Here is a 13,463-nt window from a genome sequence, read left to right as displayed (position 1 = left end):
GGTGTCTGGTTGGGTTTTGTGGGAGAGGCAAGGGAATTATTGTGGTACCATTGTATAACCCCTGTCCATCCAAAACCTACCTAACCAGTATTCATAATGAAGAAGGTTATCTTTGTATAACATTCCACAATAATTGTTAGCTTGAGGTTGAAGCTAGTTTTCCATTGATAGGATTCCCAGATTCCAGAAGGCCATCTAGAGAGTTACACTGCATCACCTAACTTACCAAGGAAAGATTCTGAAGAAACATCAATTCCTCCAACAGATGATGATACAGAGGAAAAATGGCAGATATGCCAGGTGAGGTGCATTGTAATTTCAAGAAAATTTTCTTTGAAAAAGACACAAGGATAGTGAATACATAGGAAGGGTATTTTATAGCTCAGTATATTATTGTCCATTATGAATTGCTGATTATATCACGAGGTAAAGACTGGAGAAAACAGCTATTCATGCTAGAGACTTCAAGTATCTTATGAGTTTCCATTCTATGAGGATTGACAGTATCTGATAGCATTGTATGTTTTTTCATTGTGTCAGGTTACTCTGGTTTCAAACCAGCCCAGAGGAAGTATGGATACATTGCCTACCTTGAAATGATGGAAATATCAAGCTCTCAAGTATGTGGTGGTGGTCCAGAGGCACAAGGAGTACGAAACAGGGTGAGGATGGTTCCCATCATGCACATTGCTTTCAATGATATGTAAACACTTTTACTTGGGCTATGGATTTGTGTGTGAGGACAAGGAACATTCACATAGGGTAAGCTCCGTCCACATTATGGGAATATGCATAGTTGCTTAATAGTTTAATGGACAGTTGTAAACCTAACGACATTTCAGAAAATTCTATTATATATTTTTTAATAATTTTTGAAAATAATCTTTTTATCAGCTGCTTAATATTATAAAAATCTGATACATTCAGATAATCACATCAAGTGTAACCCTGAAATATTTGATAGTTACTTAAAGATTGGGCTGAAGTCATTTTTCATATACCACCAATGTGGTAACTGGATCCCCATGACTGGATCAACGATGGTACTTTTTTATGGTTCCATGAATGAATACATTTAGTTTTTTATGACAAGAAGAGCATAATTAAAACAGAATAATCCTAATGGAAATAAATAGTAATAATGAATGGGTATATTAATTTACCATTCTTTAAATATTTTCCCAAAATACTTTTGTTAATGCTTACAATATTATATATTCAGACAATCCATATTCCTATTTGTAATCCATATTTGTAAAAATTATTTCAAATCATCAATATCAACTCAAATCAGTGTTAATATTTCTATTACCTTATATAATGAGTCTGGGAAGTTATATTAGGTGTGAGTAAAATAATTTAACCAAAGGATGTTATTCCAGCGTGAAAGCATATACATACATTGCCCTCTGAAATGGTAAGGAAGAATAATGGAGGTTTCTCAGGCCCTTCAGAGGAATATAGGTACTATTTCGAATGAAAAAATTTCATTTATAGCCCAGAACTGCAACTTAGTTATTCTTTCAAGTAATTCTTTATAAATTACAAGGTGCATTGAGTATTTTAGTCACATGAAAACTGCGGCAGTAAGGGTCACTTTTACCATTAAAAAATAAAAGTTACAAGACCAACCCACATTAATTATGCCTGCCATAACCCTAGTATAGGATACACTATTACAGGTTTGCATGAGTTTTGTATGGCTTGTGTTCCATTTAAAATAAAATGTAAACTTTTAAAATAGAATGTTGCCCTTGGAATTATTTTTCAATTTTAGCCTTAATTTCCATTAATTTAATTGCAATTTAGAAGCAGCTGCCTTAGTGCTAAAAAAATAATAACCATACGTTAAAAGAAACAGGAAGACACAAAACCTGTACAATACACGATATCTGAAAATGGATGCGCCAAAATTATTAACGCGATTATGTTCTCTAATTGATCGTATATCCTATTGACCTCTTCCTCTGCATGGTTGCTCGGTGGCATGTATACCTGAATAATAACCAAATTTGTCGGTTCTGCTTTTATATCTACTAGTAGTAATCCATCCGTTACCTGCTCTATGTTGACTACGCTTCTTCCTACCTCTTCATTTAATACTATGGCAACCCCTCGTTGGCTCTCGTCCCCGCCGCTGTATATTATTCTATAATTAAGGATCTCAGGTTTTCCCGGCGTATGGTATTCAAGAAGTTCTCTCGGGTTTCCCACCGGGTCAGTTTGCAGTACACCGACGTTTCGAAGGCTGACTCTGCCATCGTCTTCAGGGTGAAGTGATCTGTCTGCTGTCACTTCACCCTGAAGACGATGGCAGAGTCAGCCTTCGAAACGTCGGTGTACTGCAAACTGACCCGGTGGGAAACCCGAGAGAACTTCTTGAATATTCTATAATTATCACTCCAGTAATCCCCACTATTCTTCCATCTCACCTCGCATTCTCCCATCTCACCTAAAATATCTATTTTTCCCCTTTCCATCTCTCGCTTAACATTCTCCAATTTCCCTGTCCTCATCATCGTCCTAACATTCCACGTTCCTATTCTAACTAATTTGGTCTTCTTCTCCTGCGTCTTCTGTCCTGCTGCTGCCGGTTTTCCCTTGCAAGGGTTTCGTGGGATGACGACCGCGGAAGCCTTGCCTCCCCCGCTGCCGGGGACGGCACACGGTCGATTGGGCCGAGCCCCGTAGTTGCCATCGTATTTATTTTGGGAATGATAATTGATGTGGTATCCCGTTGCCTTCCTCAATAGTGTTTTTAACGTGACACCATCACTCGCTGGCCGCCCCACTGGGGTCAGACGCTATTGCAGCCGCCTCACTGAGGAACAGACGCTGCGTGGACTACCTTTCGTCTGGCTCCTAACCTTCGACCTATCTGGTATGGGTGACCCTATCAGGAGCAATTATTATTACTCCCGCCAGCACAGCTCTAGGGGTCATCGGAACGCACAAGCCCTTCCACCACGTCAAGGTTGCAGTCCGGGGAGGGGTGTGGATTTATATTCTCAAAATAAAAAGGGCACTAAAAGATATAAGACGAAGCTTGGAGCAACATTAAATACAGTCGCTTTAAGGCATCACTAGAACAACTTTCTCCTTCCTTATTCCTGAGACTAAATATTCCTCGGTCAATTTCATAGATAATCCCTTTTTCCCTTACCATATATTGCACAAAAGTATATTTTCCCTGATGAAACTGATGTCAAGTAGGTGACAACCATAACAAAGCGCTCCATTCTTAAGATTTCGCAGATATATCGCAGGCACAGTGATGCATCTAATTTTGCTTTCGTCTGCATACGCACCAGTCTGATACGCCACGGTCGAGTTCCAACTGGGTATTATCAAGTGTGTAGTTGGACCTGTTTGACTGGGGTTCGAATCCCTTACCATAGGTTGCCATTCCCTCATCTCCTCGGCATTTTAGGGATGAATCGGTGGCATATTTTGAACGAACTGCTAGACCTCGACTCAGTCTGCCGAACTCTTTTCGTCTCGGCTTCTTTCCAAAATTATTTACATCTTCCTGCGTTTGCTCCGAACACGCTTCGGTGTATGCCCTCACCTGATTCAGAATCTTAAGTCCCTTGGAGCACAAGGGTGATCGAATCCAACCCGCCTCTCGAGAATAAGTACTCAACCCGCTCCTACCGCATTTTACCCTCACCCCGGGAGAAAGAATTGTGGATAGGCGGCCCACACGTAGACCCGCATCGCCACCTCTCGCCTGGCGAGTGAATCAATCAGTCGGACAATGCGCTTCCAGTGAGACGGTGGGAGCGGGAAGGGCTGGATTCAATTCGCGAAGCAATGGAAAGGTAGGTGCACATCAGGTATCTTCAATAGTTCGAGAACTGGAAATTGTAATTATGATCGTCTTGGGTAAACGTTCTAGAGATATGTTGGCGAGCTTAATTATTATTCGATCTAATTTTTGTTCTTCTTCCTTATCACAGGTTTTACGCGAAAGAGCAGAACAGAGCTTCACAAGTTATTCGAATGATAAGTTCGGAGGAATGGATTCGGAGATGACTCAGAGGAAGATCGGTGAGTAAATTGTACTCTTTAATAATTATCATAGGTTATTATCCAAAATTTTGCTCGTGAATCCGACTAGAGGCAGATTCAGCTTTATATGCGATTTACCTTATGCGAATATATGCGAAGTACCTAACCTAACATTTTAACCTCGTCGATTTCTCCCTCCCGCAAAGTAAAGTGGAGGTCACTTGTTTCCAGGTAGATCTTGTAATGGAGACTATAGTAGTAGATTTATCCCCTGAGAGGCATTTATTCTGCGATCTCAGAATACTTTGAAGCTGATATACGAATCAGTAAAATGGTTAACAAAATCATTATGCCCATTTTAAAATTCTAATTGTTTTTGTCTGTGGTATGAATAAAACAATGTTAACATGGTCTCATTAGATTTGAAGAACGCAGATAGAATGATCAAAACTACCAAGTTTCAGGCATGTCGTGACAATTTAAAGTAGAATTTTAGTTTTATCTATCAAATGAAAGAAAAGAGAATATCGTAAAGGAATAAAAAAACCGGTGATATGCGTATTTCGAAGATATCTTCTTTGAATGATCGGCGACACAGCCCTAATTTCGGATCCAGTTCCACTCCATCCTTTGAAGGTGCTACCTCAATACCGAGAGTATTGAGGTAGTTTTGCGTAGAGATTCCGTCTTCAAGCAGTTTTCCCCGAAATATCCGCTTTCCCATTGCCTTATTTACTTTCCGTAATCACCGGTTCCTGTCATTGAAGATCGCGATCGAGAATGATCTCTATATTGTCGCGTTTGGCTCGACGCACAGGGGCTCGACGTTTCCAGGGGCATACAATAGAATAGCTGAAGCAACCAAGGTGGGGGTAGTGTGTTGTACGAAGATAGTCTCGATAGTGCGAAGAATCGGGCAGCAGATCAAAGCTTAAAAAGGGGTGAATAGCTGTAGTTTCGCTCGCAATTCTCTCCACTTCGTCGTCTGGTTAGGGCCCATCAGAAGAAAGGCCGAAAGAGGAGGGGCGTCCCCGCATGCATTTCCTAGCCGACCCTTGTCTCTAATAAGCGATGGGACCTGCTTTTCGGTTTCCTATCGTCCCTCACTTGCTCGCCCCCTTTCTTCATCCTCTCTTTGTAATAACTATTCACGTAAGGATTTTGCCAAGAGGTGCAATTGAGGTTCAAGTACGGGTCCTCAGAGGTTAAATTGAGACAGTGCCCTTCCACTTGAGTTTACCCAATTCCACGCAAAGCCCGCCACATTCTGATATGGGCGAACCCCATTCAGCTGCGGTGAACGATTTGTACGAAATCCAAATGTAAAATGTGTTCAAAGTCCTGCAAATCTTTCTGCAGACTTGGTCGAGGTCGAGCCGTTTGTTCAAAATATGCCACCGACCCATCCCTAAAATGCCGAGGAGGGGAGTAAATGGCAACCCCCGGGAAGGGATTCGAACCCCAGTCAAACAGGTCCAACTACACACTCGATAATACCCAGTTGGAACTCGACCATGGCGTATCAGATTGGAGCGTGTGCAGACGAAAGCCGTATGAATCATATGCATCACTGAACATACGATATAGCTGCGACATCGGAAAGCGCTTCGTTATGGTTGCCACCTACTTGAATTCATATTTATCAGGGGAAAATATACTTTCGCGTAATATATGGTAAGGGAAAAAGGGGTCATCTATTAAGTTGATCGAGGAATATTTAGTCTCGGGGATAAGGAAGGAGAAAGTTGTTCTAGTGATGTCTTAAAGCGACCGTAAATAATGTTTCTCCAAGTGTGAATGTCTTCTTAAATCTTTTAGTGTCCTTTTATTTCGAGAACATAAACCCACATTTCTCCAATTTTTAGTAGTAGTAGTATTTAGGGGAGGCGACCGACAACTAAGGTCATTTTCACCATAGGGGATGGTTAGGAAAGGATGAAGGGTGGAGAGAAGCCCGTCGTCGGCATTAGCCTACTCTTTACGAAAGGCGCCAAGGGGTCCGCAGCTTAACGTCCCATCCGAGGGACGGCGTACTCACTCAAAGTGCCCTCCACAAAGCACCTCAAGTAGGGATCGAGATACCACTGAAAAATATTCAACACCGCCGGGATTTGAACCCGCGCCCTCTGGGTGGGAAGCCTGTACACTTACACATACTTACAAATCCTTTGTATGGGGAACTATAAATATCTATTAAATGGATTACAATAAGCATTATTTTCCGTATTCGCGTTTGCATATTACGTATTCAAGCTTAGCAGGCAAATGACTCATCGCTGTGATGTTTATCCGAGCCTTTGCAGACGTAGCTGCAGCTTGGTCAGCTGCTACGCCAACGAGATAGTCCCGATCCGCGATCAGTAGCCTGAACGACGTTAGACTTATATCTGAAGGAGAGTTTACTGGTCCTAGACGCTAGGCACCATTCGTCCCGTTCTAAGCCTCTACGGGCGTTAGCACATAATAAAAATACAACATTCGCTCGAGGGAATTTCCCTCGGATTCAGTAAGTTATATTGATGCATTTGTCTTTTTTCATCTAGTACTAGTGGTAGTTATTGTATTATGCATTAGTCCGAAAACAGCATTTCCATTTACACATTGGACTTTGAACAATGATATAACAATTTGATAACTATATACACCCGAGACCTGGGTGGAGGAAAAACGACCTAGACGGGAATCGAACCCGCGACCTCTGGGTTGGCAGACGAGGAGGTTAACCTGCCGCCACCGCACCACTTAGTATTACAGTGATCATCCCCACTAGTGATCATTTCCCCAAAGTTCATCGGTGCATTTTTCTCATTAATAATAAATCGAGGTGGCCTAAGGGTACTTTGCGTCTCTATACTTAATAACATTTCATTAAATGTTACACTTTCGTGTACATTACTTAGTCTTTGTGCCTAAGAAAATTGGAATTGAATAATTTCAACGGCCATGGTCTGGATTGATAAATAACGCCCTTGAGAACGCTGTTAACGTGGTACGGTATATTTTTATTTTGAAATATCATTTCCGTTTCACTGATGAATCGATTTGCGCCGAATATTATGCATATACCGTAACTAATATTAGCATAACCGCCCGTCTCTTTGCTTCTTGTATTAATTATCATTATTTCCCGATTATATTTTTTATAGAAGAAGGGAACTACGCGCCTAAATTCCAGCCTTCTGGTCTTCAAGTACTTTCGACAGCGGTATGAGAGTCAGGCAAGCGAGGAAAGGGCGGAAATAGGATAGGAATGTTGGCCGGGATGAAGGGAGGAAGTACACAGGGATGAAGAGGGACTTGTAGAGTAGGATGTTGGGTTGTGTTTTGTTAGGAGAAACAACATATTTATTTGTTTGTTGTCCATCCAAAACTACCTTAATCGGTAGATTACTTTAAAAAATACGCAAGGGACAGCAACAAGGGGTGACTGAAAATTCTTGGCTTTGGAGGAAACTTCATCTTGATGAATTAACAGGACCGGTAACTATGGCCGTATGAGTGTTACGGGAAAGATCAACCCCGGACGTATTCATAATTGGGAGAGTATGGCCGGGGTGGATCTTTCCAATAATACTTCATCTTGATGTTGCAGGATGTCTTACACGCAATTCAGTTCTTTTAAACTTATAATGTAGTCGATTCTATGGAATAGTCAGATAGTTTTTTTGCCGCGTTGTTACTTTTCCAGCCAACGAAAAAATCAATTGACAATTTCCTGTCTCCATTATTCTCGTTAATTGACGGTAAAACTTTTGAAATGGAATTTGAAATTCCATCAAGCGAATTTGTACTCATTTCCAAAAATAGTTACAAATCTTTCTATAATAACTAAAACAGAACCGAGAAATCTTGTATTTCTGACCCATTGAACCACCACCCATCCATAAGTCCTTATTGTGGCAGCTTTGCAATTTATTTTGTCTAGTCCAATCCATCTCAGGATGTCTTGTTCAGGAGAAATTTTAAAATAATAATGTCTTATATTTCATTAGACTTTTTTCCTTAATATTGAAGCTTGTTTCAATATTGCTGTAATTTTACTAATTACGTTATTAATATCATGGTTCATTCCTGTTCTTTGTTAGCTCTATGGGTCTTGTCCCAGTGCATAATAAACATTATTGTAACCAAAGTTATTTCCTTCATTCATTTTCATATCCACGTCTTTAAGGCCACCGATCAATGTTCATGGACTTCACCTCAAAGATCATAAATAGTGGACCCTTCTAGAGTGAAAATAATGAATTTTTCTTCTTTTCTTTTTGTTCTTGTATATTCTTGGAGTTATGGAAGATTGGAAATCATGGAGGGCCCCGGAAAATATGCTGTATGTCCGCCGACCAGCCTTCATCAATGTGGTGGAATAAATCTCCTTTTCAATAATGTAAGTCCCTATTTTTGCCAATTGATTATGCTTGTAGTTTCAATTTAATGCTAATTGGCACTGGTTGACATAGTTGGCTGAGAAGCTTTTGAAATTTCATCATTGAGTTTCTATGGCTATGATGATATATTTATGACAATTGCTTCCTGCACAATTGGTTTTCCTAAAGAAAGAAAACTTTTTACCTCTATAATATATGTGCTTCACGGTGAACTTTGATTTTGAGTATTCCATCAACATATTAAAAGAAGGGTCACTTTAAAACCATGGATTGCATTAGTTATAGAAAGAGTAAGATGAATTCTCCAGGGAATTGTTTCTCCTAAAAAAATATTAAACAATTCTTTAGCACTTAGGATTAATCATTCAAAAATATGAAATATGCGTCACTAACTGAAATGATAATCAAGTTTAATGCAAGTACATTCCCATAAAGTTACATCATACAAACAAATGTATAATTGTTTTTTTTAATTACTTCAGCTTATTATTTGAAATGAAAGTAACTGAGACAAGTTGAAAAATGGAAGCTGTTCATGATAATCAAGTGCCTAGTGATAATTTTCAAGACCTAGTGCTATTATTTAAAAAATCCTTTAAGTAAAGGCCTTAAGGGTAGGTGTTACAGTAATTAACAAAATGCCCAGGATATATTTTTTGATCCTGAAGTTTTTTCTCCCTGGTCCAAGTATTTTATTTTAACATAATGATTTTTTTAAAGTATACAATTGTAGAGAAATCTTCCCTTCAACAAGTAGTCATTGTAATGTATTCAAATAAGACAGTTTTAAAAAGTTTCATGCTATTCTTTGGTCATTATTTAATGAAGACAAAATTTTCTTTTTTGAAGGCTTGTAAAATAGCTGTAATTATATATACTTTAAAAGAAAATCCTTTGGCCATCATTCCAATTTTGTAAAAATCTGTATTCAGTTGAATTACATCAATTTTACTGAGGCAGTATATGGTAGGAATCTATAATGTGTGTGTTAACAACCACCATTTTAATCATTTCTAATAGTCATTATTCCAATGAAAATCTTGCAAAATAACTTCAGCCACCTATGTTCAACTAATTTTCTAGTGCATTAGATTCCACTTGCTGTGATCACTTTGGGGTCAGTGTCAAAGTTAAGCATTGGAGAGCGAGGGACGGATATTTTTTAAACATTGTTGGGGATTATGATAATCTTCATAGAAAGCTTGAGCTTAATTTATTTGATAAACATAGCAGTTTTAGGTTTAGCTTTGTGGAATTCCTTCATTATGAGGGTAAAAATAAACATAACATTTCCTGATGATGATACGCAGCATTGAAACCATGGTTTTGTAAATATTAAATCTTTATGATGGAAATGTTGTTTCTTTTTACCCTCTTAATTTATTTGCACTGCATTTAATTGATATTACTTGAGCATCCATATTTAAGCAATTAAAAATTACTTATTCAATCAGAATTTCAAAATTTACATAGATTGCAATGAATCATAAACATGATCACAGGTTAATAGTCCAAAGTTTGGTTTGTAGCTGCTCCTAAGACAACATTTTGTTCCCAGCCAATATCTCCATTCCCTAACAGCTCCTTACACTGACATTTTCCATCATCTGCTTCTGATTTTTCATTTTAGCCCTACCTCCACTATTTTTCCCCTTTCTATATTTCCTTTAATTTATGACCTTCAGTAAACTATTTTGCCTCAGGATGTGTTCAAGCAATTTCCCTCTCTGTAATTGGCCTCCATAATATTCTCTCTTCACCCACACTTCAAAGTACTTCATTTGTTACTCTGTTGTATCCAAAGGGAGGGGACTGAAGCAACAATCACAATAAAATGCAAAAGTTCAACTACAGCATGTTTATTGTCACAACTGCTCAATTACAAAAAATGGTGTAGCTAGAGCAAGGCATTGCTTGGAGTGAAAGGTCTAGCTGCGGACTGGTGATTAAAGGTTTGAATGTTTCCCCATCTCTCCTGTGCTGTCTTCTGGTGGGAGGAGTTGGAAGCCTCCAAAGTGGCCTCCAGAAAGTTGACTGTAACTGCCACAACTCTTAACCATTTTATTTTCACCATTCATCACATTTTCACCATAGCATCACATCGCCATAATCCCTCAATGTTCTATCCTCTGCTTCTTCCATCACCAATATATCCCACATATCTCACAATTAATCACTTCCTTATGCCTATGAGAGGACACTTGGCCATAGGTACTAGTCTCTTCTGATAGAATACATTTTTCATCACATGTGGTTATACCTGCCTTGAGTGGTAAAATTTCTCTACTTCATCCGGTTGGTCACTTCCTGACTCTCATTTAAAGATAAACTTTCTTGAGATGGCTGCATACCATTGACTTTTTCGTATTAAATTCATCTGGAGTTAGAATTTTTATATCCGATTTCAAACTGGCTGGTAGTGTTCTTATTAGGTATTATTTCTTCTAAGTACATGAAGCAATGATATCTACAAATCGGAAGAATGATTAACCTTTCTCCATGTCATCTTTTATTATTTCCTGGGAATTGTTGAGGGCCTTCCCAGCATGTTGTTAGAGATCAAGGCTAATATCACTTAGTTAAGGCCTAACGCATATCTTTTAGCTTTTATTTAATCCCATCTGTATTCTCAGTTACTTATAAAAAAGTATTAAGTAATGTACTGGTTAAGGTAGGTTTTGGATGGACACAGCTAATAAATAAAACATTTTGTGACTCCTAACAAAACACAAAATCCAGCATCCTACTCTACATCAGGTCCCTCTTCATCTCTGAGTACTTTCTTCCTCCCTTCATCCCATCCAACATCCCTATTCTGTTTAATACTTTTTTAGTTAAACTAAATACTTATTCAAGTTCAATTTGAGGTTAAGCTTAAAGAACTAGCTTTATATTATTGGGATGAATGTTTTTAAACTAATAATAATACACTATGGATAAGATAGCATTAAAATAATGGGAGAACGAATTTTATTTCAGTTAAATGTGGTTAATAAATCATTTATTGATAGAACCAATTAGTGATCACATTAAGTGGAATTTGTTGTATATGTTTGCTGAAGTATTTGTGCCTCTGTTGCCTTGTCTACATTAGCCATCAGGATGCATACATTGTGGATCCATTTAAATTAATGGCAATCAGTCACAGAACATGGCAGTATTTTAGTGTGCCCAAGCATAGGAAACATTTAAATGGCAACCAAAGAAGAGCTGTTTTTTCTTTTCTATTGCGTGAAAATATCTTTTGTAAAATATTTAAAATAATGATAGCATAAACTAAATAATATTAAAGACTTTCCAGTTGTATGTAAAGTGAATTGACAGTAAATAACTACATACATTTAAATTTAAAAACTTTTCTTAAAAATATATTCATGCATGGAAGAGCTACAGGGCTTTAAAGTATGTGTAATCATGCAATTGTTTTCACATACGTTAAATTTAATTCTTAAAGTCTCAATGTAGAAAACACTTTAATTCCAATTCCAAAACATTCAAATAATTAAAGCATTTTAAAGGCCTGTAATGTAGACAAGACACAGGAATGACATCACTGATAGATAAACTGTAAACAGAATGTTAGTATGATCAAGTTGAGTATACAAATGAGTTAATGCCAAACTTGAAAAATGTTGAGTGATCACCAATGTAATGATTATGCAATATTTTTTGCATTGATCAGGCGATCATCTATATAATACATTGTAATGTAAATTTAATGTTGATGTGATTTGTCACGTGTGAAAGTCTCATCTTTTTTTCTTCCTTTCTTTACAGACAGAGGGGGGAGATAAGACAACCCTGATCCCATTCTGAGTAACGTTAAAATGTAGCATAAAACTGAAGAGGGGGGCTAGGTTCTAGAAGTGTCATCTGAAAACTGCTTATTAATTTAATAGAGGAAAGAGAATATAAAATAAAGCACTATTTTGGAGCTGGAACAAGGAACAAGACTGCTTGTCCTTAATGGTTGGCACTGGATCCATTTTTTTCTACTCAAAAATAATGAAATAAATGATTTAAAGTATATATATATATATAAGAAAATATTTTATTCATAGGGTTCAAGTACATTGCTAAACAAACAATGGAAATACCATCTATATCCATAGTCAAGGTACACATGCTGAAGTGAGTTATTTCTTCTTAGCATGCTCCAATTGTTGTTAAATTTGGTGGGTTTGCAGCATCACATGAAGGGTCAAGCCTGTAATATTCAATTCACAATTAGTTATTTCACTTGGTTTGGGATAAAAATATATAATCATTTACAGTGTACACAGTAGGCAAAGGCTACTTTTAAATCTCATATATATAGGTATCCTCAGACTGAATCAGTGATTACTTGGTCTGCACAGTTATAGTCCTAAGATGTTAAACATCTTTCCTTAAATTTTTAAATAAATATTGCCAGTCATCAGAACCGTTATTAATGTATTAACGTATGCAAGCATATTCATCTTGAAATACTTTATTTTTATTATTATAGAAAATTTTGTTGAAAAGAATAATTACTAAACATTTCATCGATCATGATATCTATTGATAAAAATTATACAGAGAAGAAACTAATCTGTAATTATGCAATCAATATAGGAAAGAATTATGTTGAACAAATGTTTTACCCTATAAATTATGCATATTCAACAGTTGTTGCAATTGTCCGACAACTCCCCTTGATCCACCCTTTCCACCCACCCACCAAAAAATATATCTAGCTCATTCTAGATATCACCGCATATATAGAAATGGAATGAAAAAGGGGAAATTGAGTTTTTCCATAAACTAATAAAAATTGCATTATAATTTTGCAGCTTGACTGCCAGCATACTTCGTTTGATGCCAAAATGTACAACTGCAGCAACCGATAAGAACTCTACTCATCGTGTATCAAACGCAGTTACATTTAACATTATATGTTCTCATATTTGCTTACTACAGTAAGATTCAAAGTATAAAAATCTTGATCTTGCCATCGTTATTCATTAAATATTAACATAGTACTGGATACTGCTCTAATTTCACAAGGTTAATATTGAAGTATTAGTAACTCGACAGGAGTACTCT

General features: G+C 37.4%; 1 long non-coding RNA gene across 2 annotated transcripts; it reads left to right on the top strand.

Annotated features, from left to right (window-relative positions):
* The first annotated feature begins 549 nt into the window (after positions 1-549).
* Positions 550-12,310, top strand: LOC139694378 (uncharacterized). Of its 2 annotated transcripts, none has more exons than XR_011702127.1 (4): positions 550-662; positions 3,960-4,050; positions 8,296-8,395; positions 12,174-12,310. It is a non-coding gene; the product is annotated as an uncharacterized lncRNA (long non-coding RNA). The 2 variants fall into 2 exon arrangements; XR_011702126.1 differs by lacking the exon at positions 550-662 and adding an exon at positions 3,741-3,821.
* The last annotated feature ends 1,153 nt before the right edge of the window (positions 12,311-13,463 follow it).

This window comes from Hetaerina americana, unplaced genomic scaffold (genome assembly GCF_022747635.1).
Source record: "Hetaerina americana unplaced genomic scaffold, ioHetAmer1.1.p SCAF_5, whole genome shotgun sequence".
Lineage (NCBI taxonomy): Eukaryota > Metazoa > Arthropoda > Insecta > Odonata > Calopterygidae > Hetaerina > Hetaerina americana.
Note: the sequence above shows the minus strand (reverse complement) of the source record. Positions and strands in the feature narration are given on the sequence as shown.